We start from the raw sequence: 12,500 nt of genomic DNA, 5'->3' as shown, positions 1-12,500 counted from the left end.
TGCATCCCATAAGTGAAATTCTTCTAAGATGCAATTCAATATTTCTGCAATGGCCTCAGCCTCGCCATCACACAGCCTCAGAGCAGTAAGTTTGATTTCATTTGTTTCATTCTTGATGACAACCGCTTGATGTTCATTTCCGTCAATATGTTTACCATCGACATACAGGCTCCCCTTCTGATTGCGTTGCGTATCGACCAAGTGTTTCTTCATTTCACCAGTCTTCTTGGAAAGTGCCTCGCAATTTCCTTACTGACTAGGGGGCTGGGATAACAATGCCTTCCTCTGTCGACTGCTTTCACATTTTTTATGCTTTTTTGGTAGAGATGTTTGTTCCAGTTACAAGTCTTATAGTTATTACTGATTTATTGCCCTCCTCTGAAGACTATTTGCACATTTTTTATGCTTTTTTGGTAGAGATGTTTTTCCCAGTTACAAGTCTCATAGTTATTACTGATTTATTGCCCTCCTCTGACGACTGTTTGCACATTTTTTTATACTTTTTGGTAGAGATGTTTGTTACAGTTACAAGTCTCATAGTTATTAATGATTTATTGCCCTCCTCTGACGACTGTTTGCACATTTTTTATGCTTTTTTGGTAGAGATGTTTGTTCCATTTAAAAGTCTCATAGATATTACTGATTTATTGTGCATTCACTATCACTATCATTTTGGTTAACTCTTTCATTATCACTATAATTGTACTCTTCAATCTCTTCTCCTTCAGAGTCACTGTAAGTATCCATGGGCGCTGGGTTGGATAAAAAGAGGAAGGCCTCAGTTTCAGAGCATCTTCTTCTCTTAGAAGGATGGACAGTGAGCTTGCTTGCAGCTTTGCCTGTCGAGTAGCGTACTTTGTCTTTGCTGTGGAGTTGGATGGAGTACAGCTTTTTGTCATCAGCAGTGAGCCATTCGCCGAGGACTTTGGTGATATCGAAGTTCTTCTAATGGCCTAAATTTTCCGTTCTTTGCACATTTGTCATAAAAATGAATTACTTGTTCAAGCTTGGACCGTAATGCTTGCTCGGATATTATTGGCAAATTCAGTTTATCTCACTTCATAGGAGTATAGAAATGGCGATTCATGGGTGTTTTTTTAAATGATAGCTTAAAAGTGAGTTAATTTCAGGTATTTATACATAAAAGCTCATCTAAATAAGATGCAGATTTTTTTTTTTTTTTTTTTTTGAGAAAAAATAAAAAAGTTGTATCCTCCTATCCGGGAGGGTAATAACTGTCGATCACGGGTATATCGCGTGATCTAAAACCATAATAAATCACACCCAAACACACACAAATACATAAGAACATAAGAAGGAAGGAGACTGCAAGAGACCATAAGGCCTACACTAGACAGTTCCATGTCCATTACCACCTGTCATCCCAATCCATAAAGTTGTCTAACCGTTTCTTAAAACAACCGATATTTTCGACGCTTACTACGTAAATACACATGCATATACTCACACACAGCCACACACATAAATACACATACACACACACACACACACAAACGCACGCACACACACACACACACACACACACACACACACACACACACACACACACACACACACACACACACAAACACACACACACACACACACACACACACACACACACACACACACACAAACACACACACACACACACACACACACACACACACACACACACACACACACACACGCATACATGTTGTGGTGGTTAATATACATGTGTTTAGGTCATGTACTTCCCAATTTCACCTTGTTCCTTTGATTTAGCTTCTACTTAAATTAGTGGAAAACTGGTTCTGATTACCTCTTTTCTTTGCTCTTTACAGGTACTTTGGTGCTGTCAGAAGATGGGTAGCTGGTTCGTAATTCCAATTTCTTCTTAGCCCATGTATATCTTACTTTTCCATCGACAGAGTGTTTACACTGATTCTATGACTCTTAAATTCATTTATCACTGTGATAAAATCGTATATACCTCTCTTACCACTACATTACCAATTTATAACGTTTATTACTCTTTCCAATAAATAAATAAATAAATAAATGAATAAATAAGCTCCTCCTGCTGTGAGATGCATACCTATTTTATTTTTTTTCTTCTTTTATCTAAGGTGATCTACGGACTTATTATATCAATAACTAATTACAGTAAAATATACTTTTCCGTAATAATATATTCGCATTTTATATACGACAATAATACATTTTTCAAACAAGACTATGTTGATTTGTTTAGCTCTATGTATCAATTTACATCTTCACCTTTCTCCGGGTATTCTTTGAATGTGTGTGGTTGTTTTTAAATGTATGTATGTATATGTGTGTGTCTATGTTTGTGTGTATGTGTGTGTGTGTGTGTGTGTGTGTGTGTGTGTGTGTGTGTGTGTGTGTGTGTGTGTGTGTGTGTGTGTGTGTGTGTGTGTGTTCGTGTGTGTATGCATGTGTGTGTATGTGTGTGTGTGAATGCATGTGTGTGTTTGTGTATGTGTGTGTGTGTGTGTGTGTGTGTGTGTGTGTGTGTGTGTGTGTGTGTGTGTGTGTGTGTGTGTGTGTGTGTGTGTGTGTGTGCGTGTGTGTGTACATGTGTGTGTGCGTGTGTCTGTGCATGTGTGTGTGCTTGTGTGTATGTGTGTGTGCGTGTGTGTGCGATAATGCAAATAACAAGCATGTGATTAAGTTAAAAGAGATACATAGACACACTGACAATATACATTTTATTATAATCTTAGAATTAGTCTAATATATGTACATAATGTGCAAGGCGTTGTCGTTTTTCGCATAAGACAGGAGGAATTACTCCCTTGTCACTTGCCTCTCGCTGTATCAAAGGCCGGATGATCTGGATCACGTCTTTGGATATAAGGTAGGAGGCATCCTGTTGCAGGGTCAAGCGCACACGATGACCGACGCGGTGTTTCATTATTTTTGAAATGGGAGGAGCGGCGAGCGAACTCAACTTACCCATAATGTCTAAATCCCTTGGGGACGATCGAACTAAAAGGGATGGCGTCGGGTCAGTGTAGCAGGTCATTACTCTATATGTATGTATAGATGTGTGTGTGTGTGTGTGTGTGTGTGTGTGTGTGTGTGTGTGTGTGTGTGTGTGTGTGTGTGTGTGTGTGTGTGTGTGTGTGTGTGTGTGTGTGTGTGTGTGTGTGTGTGTGTGTGTGTGTGTGTGTGTGTGTGTGTGTGTGTGTGTGTGTGTGTGTGTGTGTGTGTTTTTGTGTGAGTTTGTGTGTATCTTTGTGTACGTCATTCACAATGTTCTTTGATCATACACACACACACACACACACACACACACACACACACACACACACACGAAGAGATGCAGAGATAAGCCTGAAGCAGTTTAATAAGTTTATCAAAGGTCAATTGAGGCAGAGGGAAGAGGTCAGCAAGCTAATAGTGGATGCTGAGGTCTTTGCGGAAGCTTCAGCTCAGGCAGAAATAATGAATGAATGTTTCTCAAATGTCTTTACAAATATTTCTTCCTTCTTTTCTTTTTCTTTTTATTTCTTTTTAGGTATGGGGGGTGAGCAAGAAATCGGTTTAGAAGACTTAAATGTAGAAATGAGGTAAGCGCTCAATATTTCTAGATCATTGGGTGTGAAGAAGGGTTTAGCACCTAACGGGACTTCAGACTGTATACTAGAATTTAGAGAAGAACTGGCGAATAAGATTCACAGTCTTGTTGTATGTTCATTGAAAGAAGGAATAGTTCTGCTTGAGTGGAAAAAAACTATTACGGCACCACCTGTTCATAAAGATGATGATAAGGATATATCCATACACAATAAGCCGATATCATTGACCAGTACAATAATGAAATTATGTGAAAAGATTGTGAAAGATCGACGTGACAAATACCTTGAAAAGATAAACATTTTGACTGGCTTTAAAACTAGAAATAGAATTTTCATTTCAATTCCAAATAAATACAAAGTATTGGAAATGGGTGGCAGCTGAGAACAATATATATTCCTTGTTAAGTTAATAAGTTGAAAAAACAAAAGAGAAGAAAGATTGAGGAGTGCTAATAATAGACAAACTGTCATATGACAGACATGTCAGCGGAATTATGGGAGACCCACACGCACGGCTGTAACAGATCAAAGTAGCTTTTCACTATATTGACGGGGAGATGATGAAAAATGCAAAAACCTCGATCCATTCAAAAGTGGAACAAGGGTCGATGATATGGTCCCCGCACAGAGAGAACAATAGAAGCAAGATTGAGAAAATACAAATGGTAGCAATCAAACTGTTTCCTAGCCTGGCAGATAAAGCATATGAGAAAACCAACTTTGATATATCGAAGAGGAAGAGATGATATGATTACAGTATTCAGGTTGCTAAAGGAAATATATAACATTGACAGAGTCTCTTGATCAGAAATAGGAGGGCGTTTAGAGGTCTTGAAAACAAATTGAAAGAAACTACATGTCTGAAGAATTTGAACAAACGGAGTGTTCCATATGCATGCATAAATACTTGGAATAGCTTAGAATGTGATATAGTTCAACCTGGAACAACATATGAATTAAAATCTAAATATGATAATTGGAAATTTAGGATGTAAACCATGTTGAAACCTTACATGGATATGAGGCTAGGTAGGATAAATTAGAGAGTAGGAGATAGGGCCCCAGGGGTACTACTTCTTTACTGTATGCTAAAACTAAGTTAGAGATTAGGAGATAGTGCCCCCGGGGTACTGCTTCTTTACTATGTGCTAAAACTAAGTTAATACAGATAGGTCAGTATTCACAATGGAAAATAAGGATGCAGCTTCCTGAGCCATAAATTAGAGAGTAGGAAACAGGGCCCCCAGGGGTACTGCTTTTTTACTATGTGCTAAAACTAAGTTAATACAGATAGGTCAATATTCACAATGGAAAATAAGGATGCAGCTTCGTGAGCGCGTTACTTTTCCCACACAGCGTCGGTAGTGGCCATAGTCTCTCCGAGCAAGCTCCCATACAGACATCCTTTCCATTCCAAACAACTCTCGACAGGTTTCATCAACTTGCCCCAGTCATGTGGACGTCCCCTTCGTCTCTTCAATCGAGGGGTGTCTTTTGTGAAGACAACCGTATGAGCAAAATCATCATTAGGAAAACGTACCATATGTTCATGTAGCCGGAGTTTACGTTCACAAATCATGGAGGTAAATAGTCCAAACTTAGTCTCATGGAACAGTATCTTGCTTGATACAAAATAGTTTAAGCAATCCTCCATGCTTCTCCGAAGGAACTTGGTACCGAAGACATCGAGGCGTTTCTTCAAGCCAGTATTCAATGTTGTCTCACAATCGTACTGCAGGACAAGAAGTACAAATGATTCGAAGATTCAGATTTCAGCCCTCCTGCATAAATATTGACAACGCAGTATTCTTTGGTTACGGGTATCCATAACTCCATGGGCAATGTCAATCCTTCGAAATACTTCATGGCATGACACACCACTGTTATGTAATACAATCCTAAGGTATGTGAAGCTTTATAAAATCTCAATGTCCTATCCACAAGCACGAACAGACTGAACCCTTTCATCTAGTAAAGCCCAAAGCACCTTGTTCAGGAAACCTGGAATACAAGCTGTGTCACTTTCCGGTGCAGTAATTCGAGTGCCGAAAACAGAACCTCCAACAGCTCGGTAAGAACAGTATCATCAAGAGAGACTAGGTCAGTGACCTCAGTGTTGCCAACTGATGACTAGGTCAGTGACCTCAGTGTTGCCAACTGATGACTAGGTCAGTGACCTCAGTGTTGACAACTGATGACTAGGTCAGTGACCTCAGTGTTGCCAACTGATGCTCCGCAAGAATATTGATTGACAAATCTCTCCAATACCCAGACAATGCAGGCGCTGAAAAATGTTGGGGTGAGGATGCACTTCTTTCCTCACTCACGAATTATCAAGAAAAAAACTGGATCGCGTCCTCCTCTATACAAAACAACACTCTCTGTCTCAGAGAATAAGCCAGATATAAAGGCAATACTCCACGAAGCAATCCCATGGATCCGCTGAAGATCCCAGAGCACTTCATGTTGCACCTAGTAAAACGCCTTCTTAAGATCAACATAAGCTGCAAAAAACCTTGTTGAAACTCATGTCTGTGATCCACAGGGATATAAAATGCTAGGGATCGATCGGTTGTTGAGTTAATTGATGTAAACCCAGACTGATTAGGCCTTTAAATCCATAGCAAATGTGGGCAAACCTGTCAGTAACTGACGGACGAGCATCTCTACTTGCAAACTGAGCAATGTTATACACTTTTTTTTTTTTTTAATCTTACCGGTCCCCTTTCCCCCTCCAGACAGAAACGACTAGACTAATTAGAGGAAATAGTACCAAACTGTCAGACAGCAGATAGTCCCGGAAACAACCCGCGGGTCATGGCCTCACCTTCAGGTTTATCAACTTTTCACTGATGTTGCATATATCATCTGCCTTTCCACCTTTCAGCTTAATCACAGCCTCCTTGAGCTTTGTCAGGGAGAGGGCAAAAATTCATTTATAGGTGATGGGCAATTGTCACCAAAACACTATCAAGGGGATGCTGCCAGCCTGTAGGGTCACCCATGAACAACTGCTCAAAGTACTCTGCAAATGTCTACACCCCTCCTAGCCTGACCCTAGCTGGCCATCAGCTATTCCGACTGTGTCTTTATAGGTCACAGATTTAGAGCGCATTCAGGGCTCGATAAGAAGACCTTAGATCATTTGGATTAAAATGTCCTATGGCATCCTCAGGGATTCCCCTGACCTACCTTTCTTTATCTATTCTTGTAATAGCTCTAAGGAGCCACTTCTGAGATCCTTATTGGCCCAGGTCCCTAGCCATTCCAGCAGCCCAGCCCAACTTTATATTCTTTGGTGTTTCCCGCTAAGTCACATGTTTCCTCGACCTTGGAGGCTCCCTAACACACTTCTCGGAAGCTCTAAGAGTTTCATGTTTAAAGTCAACATTCTTCAAGGTCTTCAACTGTGCTAAATAATTTAAATGGGTCATAGATGGCAACAAGATATTCATGGGTACGCACATCATCCCTGAGTTTCTCCCGCTGAAACCCACGTTAAGAATATGTCAGGATTCTCTTAGATTTGATACGCAGTTTCAGTTTGGCAACGAAAAGTCTTTGATCAGTTTCAAAGAATTCAGGATTAGGAGACGAATACAGAGATCATCTTATGAGGAACAGTGTGGGTTTAGAAAAATTAGAGAACAAGCGGATCAAGTTTTTATGGTAAAGCAGATTTGTAAGGGATGTTTGGCAAATATCAATATTTTTTGTGGGTCTTTTTTATGAATTTAAAGAAGGCTTATGCCAAGGTACAAAAAAAGACACTGCGGGAGATGTTGTACAAATGGAATAGAAGAAAAGCTGTTAGGGGCAGTTGATTTTTTTTACATGAGTAGTAGAGCATACGCTAGGGCTTGGAATGGTGGGGGTAAGTAGTTTGAGGTGAAGGTGAAGTTGCTCCAGGGTTGTGGTATGTCGTCATGGTCATTCAATGTATATATGGGTGGTAAGGGAGATAGATACGAGGGTAATGACAGAGTAGAACCATAGATGGTTAGAGAGACTGAAGGGAAGTAAGAGGTAAGCCAGCTGTTGTTTCTTGATGACACTACACTTGTGGCAGAGTCACAGGAGGTTCTGGGACAGCTGGTGACGAAGTTTGGGAAGGTATGCGATAGAAGTTAGTTGAAAGTAAATGTGGGTAAGAACCAAGTGACACCGTATGGGACAGAGACTTCGTATTTAAGGGAGGCAGAAAGGGAAATTTTTGAGTGCATTTGAGATGAAGTGTTTCGGAAATATGGTGTATGGCTCGATGACGAATAGTGAGAGATGAGGAGTTCAGGAGAAGTGGGACGGAGAATGAGCCGATAGATAAGGTAGAATATTTGGATGGTTTGGGCACATGGAAAGAATGAATGAAGAATGACTTCCAAAACGAGTGTGGAGGGTAGAGGTGGGTGGAGTGAGCTTCATGGGAAGATCAAAATTGAAATTGATGGATGGGGTGAAAGGAATTTTGATAAAATATGAATGCCAGTTGAGCAGGGAAGAGAGAAGGGAAGAGATAGAGATAGATGTGAATGAAGAATGTATTTGAACTGAATACAGATTGAAGTTTTCTATATTTTGCATGAAGGAACGAGAAGGAATTGTCGTCTTTTAAATGAAGCTCCTGGCTCCACTGTGGATATAATATGTCTGGCAGGAGGCAGGGGACAGGGAACTGGAAGAAATCTCTCTCGCGATTCGCCATTGTATCTACAAGAGAAATTCACACACACACATACACACGCACACACACACACACACACACACACACACACACACACACACACACACACACACACACACACACACACACACACACACACACACACACACACACACCCACACACACACACACACACACACACACACACACACACACACACACACACACACACATATATATATATATATATGTATATATATGTATATATATATATATATATATATATATATATATATATATATATATATATATATATATAGAAAGGGACGGGGATTGGGACTAGGCATCCTTCTCCTTGTAGCCCCACAGGGGACATTCCTAAAAGAAAAAGCAAAGACATAAGAGGGTCTGGGAGTTTTCGGACCAGCACCCTAAGGTTTGGGTCTTTTAATGTGCGTGGATGTGGTACAGATGAGAGTAAAAGGGAGGAGATAGGTAATATGTTTGTGAGAAGAAAGATGGATGTGTTGGCTTTGAGTGAATCTAAGTTGAAAGGGAAGGGTGAGTGTAAGTTTGGGAGTGTAAGTTGGAGGTTATCAGGAGTGAAGAGAGGGTGAGGGAGGGAAGGGGCGGCTATTCTAGTAAGTGAAGAGATAGGTAAACGTGTAGTGGAGTGGAAGGAGGTTTCCTCAAGGATAATGTGGATGAAGGTGAAACTGGGAAAGGAGATGTGGGTCTTTATAAGTGCATATGGGCCTGGCAGTGAGAAGAGTGTAGAAGAAAGGGAGGCCTTTTGGATAGATTTAAATAAATGCATAGAGAATTTAGGGAGAAATGTCAATGTAATAGTACTGGGAGACCTTAATGCTAGGGTAGGAAATGGTCCAATTGATGGAGTGGTTGGGAAATGTGGAGTTCCAGGAAAGAATCGTAGTGGAGAGTTGATGGTGGAAATGTGTCTAGAAAGAGAGTTGATGATAGCAAATACAGTATTTTGGAAGAAAGTCAAGCATAAGTACACATGGGAGAGGGTGGTGGATGGAAGGGTGGTAGACAGAGCGTTGATGGATTATGTAGTGGTAAATAGGATTATGATAGGAAGAGTTAAGGATGTACATGTGCTAAGGGGAGAGGGTGGGGGAATTTCAGATCATTTCCTGGTGGAAGGTAAGTTGAGAGTGGAGGATAGATGGAGAAAGGTGGAAAGGGACAAAAGGTAGGGAGGTGCTTAGAGTGAACTCTTTAAATGAAAATGAAAATGAAAATGAGTACAAGAAGAAGCTGAAGGAGGAGTGGGAGGGAGTGAAGGATAGAGTAGAGCTAGGTGTGGTGGAGGAATGAGGATGGTTCAAGGAGAGAGTCATAAAGTGTGCAAGGATGGTGTGTGGAACAAGAAGGACAGGAGGAAATAGAAGGAAGGGTAGTGAATGGTGGGATGAGGAAACAAAAAAGGTTGTAGAAGAGAAGAAGCGAGCTTTCACTGATTCGTTACAAAATAGGACGAGGGAGTCGTATGAGAGGTACAAAGAAAAGAAAAGAGAAGTAAAGCAAAAGATAAAGGAGGCAAAGAGGAGAGCAGATGTGAAATGGGGTAAGAGTATGACAGAAAATTTTGAAAGTAATAAAAAGATGTTTTGGAAAGAAATTAAGAGAGGAAGAGGAGGCGAATCAAGTAATGAAGAAAAGGTAAAAGGTGCAGATGGAGAGATGATAATGGAAGAGAAGGCAGTAAGGGGAAGATGGGCAGAATATTTTAGGGAGTTGCTAAATGTGAAGGAGGATAGGGAGGGAAAGATAGTTGCAGTGGGAAATGCTAAGAAAATGAAAGTGATGAGTGAGGAAAATGGAGGAGAAATAAGGAAGGATGAAGTGAAGGCAGTTGTTAAGATGATGAAAGCAGGTAAGGCATCTTGTCTGAATGGATACCATGCAGAATGACCTAAAAAAAATGGAGGTACAGTGATGGTGGACTGGCTGGTGAGGTTATTTAATGTTTGCTGGAGAGAGGGTAGGGTGCCGGAGGACTGGAGGAGTGCCTGTATAGTTCCTCTTTACAAGGGAAAAGGGGACAAGTGTGAATGAAGTAGTTTCAGAGGGATTAGCTTGTTAAGTGTAATTGGGAATGCTTATGGGAAGATCTTGATTGAGAGGATTAGGACAGGAACAGAAGGAGTAATTGGTGAGGAACAGTGTGGGTGAGGGTTTGCAGATCAGATCTTTGTGGTAAGACAAATATGTGAGAAACTATAGGAAAGGGGAAGGATGTTTTTTGGGCTTTTATGGATCTGGAAAAGGCTTACGATAGGGTAGACAGAAAGGCACTGTGGGAGGTTATGCAGATATATGGGATAGGAGGAAAGCTTCTAGGAGTTGTCAAGAGTTTTTATGAGAGTAGTAGAGCTTGTGTCAGGATTAGAAATGGAGAGAGTGAGTGGTTTGAGGTAAAGGTGGGACTTCGTCAAGGATGCGTTATGTCGCCCTGGCTGTTCAACTTATACATGGATGGGGTAGTGCGAGAGGTAAATGCAAGGGTAGTGGGTCAGGGATTGGAGATGGTTAAAGAAAATGGAGAAAAGTGGGAGGTGAGCCAGCTGTTGTTTGCGGACGACACTGCGCTTGTGGCAGGATCGGAGGAGGGATTGGGGAAGTTGGTGACAGAGTTTGGGAGAGTATGTGATAGAAGAAAGCTAAAGATAAATGTGGGTAAAAGTAAGGTGATGAGATGTACAAGGGGTGAAAGTGGCAGTAGACTGGAAGTGAACATTAAGGGAGAGCGACTGGAGGAAGTGGATAGTTTTAGATACTTGGGTGCAAATGTGCCTTGAAAAGGTGGAGTGAAGATGGAGGTAGAATTTAGATTGAGAGAAGCGAGTAAATGCCCTGGGGATTAAAGAGTGTAATGAGGAATAGACATTTGGGAATGGATGCTAAGAGGAGACTGTATGAAGGAGTGATTGTGCCAACAGCACTGTATGGGGCAGAAACATGGAACATAAGAGAGGAAGAGAGAAGGAGTTTGAATGTGTTTGAGATGAGGTGTCTGAGAAGTATGATGTGGGTTACTAGGCTAGATAGGGTGAGAAATGAGGAGGTGAGGAGGAGAACAGGGGTGGAAAGGGAGTTGGGAGATAGGGTTGATGAAAAAGTATTAGGATGGTTTGGACACATGGAAAGAATGATTGAAGAAAGACTAGTAAAAGAGGTGTGGAAGGCAGATTTGGAGGGAGTGAACATGAGGGGACATCCTAGAATGAGGTGGATGGATGGGGTGAAGGGGGCCTTGGGGAAGAGGGGAATGTCTGTTGAGGAAGGACGGGAGAGGACAGAAGACAGGGGTGAATGGAGAATGGTTGTATATGGATGATGTTGTGATGCATGAGGTGGAATGGGCGGGGGGATGGGGGGTGAGGCAGTATGTGTGAGCAAGATTTGACGCAGCCCGAAGGGGTTTCTCCCCCTTTTCTCCTTTTATGCATGGGGGGACGGAGAGGGGGGGGGGTCGCCGATTTAATGAAGCGGCCTTGCTGTGGATGTGCTGTGTCTTGCGACACTGCTTCTGACCCAGGGCAGTGGACAAGGTGCAGGGATGACCCGTCATCCAGGAGGTGCTAAGATGAGAGGGGTGTGGAGTGTATTCAGGGATGGAATGGGTGGGAATGATTTTATGCCTTTTCCTTTTTGGCTACCTCCCTTGTAAGGGGGAAAAATACTTGGTATATGTATGTATACACACACACACACACACACACACACACACACACACACACACACACACACACACACACACACACACACACACACACACACACACACACACACACACGCACACATATATATATATATAGATGTATATATATATATACATACATATGTATACATATATATATATATATATATATATTCATTGTATATATGGGCAGGAGATTTTCTCTCAAGCATGTATGGTTAAACTTAATGGCAAGATTATTATTGCAGAGTTTTTTATCTGCCTTTTCTCTTTCTCTGAGAATCTTTTTCCCTTCCACGGGAAGTTGTCTTATAATGTCACCATATGACATTATTTTGTCAGTTACTTTGGGCATGGCTTTACCAAAGTGAGAAACTGGCCAGAACGCGTTTTCACACTACTTAGTGCTTCATCAGTGGCTAGACTGTGAATATCTGATTGAATTATTGTGTTTATATATTGTTGGTGGTGGTCTGATATTACATTTTGAGGCTTCTGATTAGCTAGTGGGCTGGGCTGGGACTCC

The sequence above is a fragment of the Oratosquilla oratoria genome, chromosome 38 (assembly GCF_046742065.1).
Source record: "Oratosquilla oratoria isolate Oo_2021 chromosome 38, ASM4674206v1, whole genome shotgun sequence".
In the NCBI taxonomy this organism is placed as follows: Eukaryota; Metazoa; Arthropoda; class Malacostraca; order Stomatopoda; family Squillidae; genus Oratosquilla; species Oratosquilla oratoria.
This window is presented reverse-complemented; position numbering follows the sequence as displayed.